This window comes from Pongo pygmaeus, chromosome 11 (assembly GCF_028885625.2).
Source record: "Pongo pygmaeus isolate AG05252 chromosome 11, NHGRI_mPonPyg2-v2.0_pri, whole genome shotgun sequence".
NCBI lineage: Eukaryota > Metazoa > Chordata > Mammalia > Primates > Hominidae > Pongo > Pongo pygmaeus.
Genome location: NC_072384.2, coordinates 73,914,889 through 73,918,447, shown reverse-complemented (window position 1 = coordinate 73,918,447; position 3,559 = coordinate 73,914,889). Strand labels below are relative to the sequence as shown.

Here is a 3,559-nt window from a genome sequence, read left to right as displayed (position 1 = left end):
CCTGGCGTGGTGGCGGATGCCTGTAATCCCAGCTACTCAGGAGCCTAAGGCAGGAGAATCACTTGAATCTGAGAGGCGAAGGTTTCAGTGAACCGAGATCGGACCACTGCACTCCAGCCTGGGCAACAAGAGCAAAACTCCGTCTCAAAAAAAAAAAAGAAAGCATAGTGTATATGCACAACGGAATACTGCCATAACAAATTTAAAAATTCTGTCATTCACAGCAACCCGAATGAACTTGGAGGACATTAGGTTAAGTGAAATAATCCAGACAGAGAAAGATAAATACTGTGTGTTCTTCCTCATACGTGGAAGCTACGAAGTTGATCTCTTAGAGGTAGATAGTAGAATAGTGGTTACTAGAGGCAGAGATGGGTTGGTGGGGAGGGGAAGATAGGCAAAAGTTGGTTGACAGAAGTAAAAGTACAACTAGGTAGGAGGAATAATTCCTGGTGTTCTATAACACTACAGGGAGACTATACTTAACAACAATTTATTGTATATTTTCAAATAGCTAGAAGAGCAGATTTTGAATGCTCCCAAAACAAAGAAATGATAGATATTTGAGGTGATGGATATGCTAATTGCCCGGACTTGGTCATTATACATTGTATACATGTATCTAAATATCACACTGTACCTCATAAATATGTACAATTACTATGTGTCCATTTAAAATAATAATAAAAGCAAAGAAAACCCAAAATAAAAAAAGATGATTGTTTAAACAAAAGTAATAACAGAGTATGAGGTTTACAGCATATGTGGAAGTAAAATGTGAGACAACAATAGGACAAAGCATTGGTTTGTTTGGAGGGGAGGCTAAGGGGTTCAGCATTGCCCAGGATGTCTATCTGTGACTGAATAGTATGCTAAACTCAGTAGAAGTATTATAACACCTCTCTGGCCTAGAGGCCAAGCCAATTTTCCAATTTGGTAGGTATAAAACCAAGCCATTGTTTTTTTTTTTTTTCTTAAGGAAAACAAAAAGAGCCAAGCACAGTGGTCCACACCTATAATCCCAGGGCTTTGGGAGGCCAAGATGGGAGGATTCCTTGAGGGCAGGAGTTGGAGACTCACTTTGTGCCAATGTTGCATCGAACAGCTGAATTGCCTAACATTTTTCATTGATTTGATGAATTGTTTGGATATTGTACAGATACAGGATTTAAAATAAATTCTTTCTTTAAAAATTGAGTGGTCAGATGCAGTGGCTCACACCCGTAATCCCAGTGCTTTGCGAGGCCAAGGCAGGAGGATAACATGAGGCCAGGAGTTTGAGACTGCAGTGAGCTATGATCGCACCACTGTACTCCAGCCTAGGTGACAGAGCAAGATCCTGTCTCTAAAAAAGAAAGAAGAGAGGAGGGAACCGAGGCCCTCAGTCTGGTGATGTTGGTATTGGCTGGGCTGAAGACAGTCCAGAACTCCAGGGTGCTAGCCTTTCAGCCACAAAATATCCCGTCTCACCCAAGGACCAGAATCCACCGAAAAGATCCGCATTCCCCATGGGTAATTTCGTGCTCCCAAAATGGGATACAAAGTGGTCATATTTGACATTTCTGTTGTCAGAGCCTTGTGGGAAACTTGTATCAAGAAGCACAAGTTTGGCAGAAGAAGATGGCAGAAAGTCTTGAGAAGAGTGCATCAGAAAAGACAAAGGAGGAGTGGCCCCTTGAGGTCAAGTGCAGGAGGAAAGGCATCTCCTAGGTTGAGTACTGGCTGGGATAATGGCTTCACAGACATTCATAGCATGCGGCTTCTGGAAAAGACAGAAAGGAAGGCTCTCACAAGGCAGAGTTCACTTCCCAAGGACAGAGGCAAATGGAGCAGTGCGTTTGTGTTTGGACTTTCTGGGGAGCACTGGACGGAGCTGCCAGATTTGTTGAAGGAGTAGACGCACCTGAGAGAATGGCATGTGTGCGACACCCTGATTCAAATCACTCCTACATATATTGAGCTGTTTCAAGCGATGAGAATTCAGGATCTGCCAAAGAAACAAATCTCACATTTTCCAGCTAAAATCAGTTGTTTGAAGAACCTGAAATAACTCAATGTGACTTTCAACTATCTGAAGAGCATTCCTCCAGAGCTGGGAGATTGTGAAATCTAGAGGGACTGGATTGTTCTGGAAATCTGGAATTCACAGAGCTGCCTTTTGAATTAAGTAATCGGAAGCCAGTTGCATTCGTAGATATCTCAGCAAACAAGTTTTCCAGTGTCCCAATCTGTGTCCTGAGGATGTCTATTTGCAGTGGTTGGATATCAGCAACAATAACCTGACTGCCTTGCAGCAAGATAGAGACAGGCTGGAAGAGCTGCAGGGCTTTCTCTTGTATAAAAGCAAGTTGACCTACCTTCTTTACCCCATGCTTAACCTGAAGAAGCACACCTTGTTAGTCGTCAATGGGGACCACTTGGTGGAGCTTTCAACTGCACTTTGTGACTCCTCCACACCTTTAAAATTTGTAAGCCTTATGAACAATCCCCCCGCTTTTTTTGACAGAGTCTTGCACTGTCACCCAGGCTTGAGTGCAGTGGCACGATCTCAGCTCACTGCAACCTCCACCTCCTGAGTTCAAGCGATTCCTCCACCTCAGCCTCCTGAGTAGTTGGGACCAGAGCTGTGCACCACCACACCTGGCTAATTTTTGTATTTTTAGTAGAGATGGGATTTTGCCATGTTGGCCAGGCTAGTCTCGAACTCCTGGGCTCAAGTTTTCTGCCCGCCTCGGCCTCCCAAAGTGTTAGAAATACAGGCATGAGCCTTGATAAAGAATTTATGAGGCTGGGTGCGGTGGCTCATGCCTGTAATCCCAGCACTTTGGGAAGCCAAGGTAGGTGGGTAGGTTGAGGTCAGGAGTTTGAGACCAGCTTGGCCAACATGGTGAGACCCCGTCCCTACTAAAAATACAAAAGTTAGTGGGGTGTGGTGGCACGTGCCTGTAATCCCAGCTACTCCGGAGGCTGAGGCAGGAGAATCACTTGAACCCAGAAGGCAAAAGTCGTAGGGAGCCAAGATTGTGCCATTGCACTCCAGTCTGGGTGACAGAGTGAGGCTCCGTCTCAAAAAAGCAAGAATGTAAGAAAGCCTATATTGAAGATCTTAAGGAAAGAGAATCTGTCCCAAGCTATACCACCAAAGGGTCTTTTAGCCTTCAACTTTGATATCATCCATCAGAAGACAGCAAAGTCTCACTATTCTGTGGAGCTTTAAGTTTTTGTGTTATGGGTCATGTCATGTAGGAAGAACGGCTTGTGCTTAAGGACAAAGTCTAGAAACCACTATCATAGTTGTTAAGAAAAGTGATTTTCAAATGTCAAATATATGAATACCTCCCTCCAAAAATTTTTTTTTAAAAAGTAAAAATAAATGAGGCTACATTATTTGGCCTTAAAAGATATCAAGCCTAGAAATTGTAAAAATTTCTTAGGCTCTTGTGATAAAATACTGAGGGAGGAACTAATTATGGTCTGGAGTTTCATTGACTGTTAAAACCTATGGAATGTTGTCTGGCTCCTAGTGCTTTTGTGTTGTATTCTAATGTATGATTTTGCT

The 3,559-nt window shown here is 43.2% G+C and overlaps 1 pseudogene; it reads left to right on the top strand.

Annotated features, from left to right (window-relative positions):
* The first annotated feature begins 1,531 nt into the window (after positions 1 to 1,531).
* Positions 1,532 to 3,168, top strand: LOC129031571 (leucine-rich repeat-containing protein 2-like; annotated as a pseudogene).
* Positions 3,169 to 3,559: the final 391 nt, after the last annotated feature.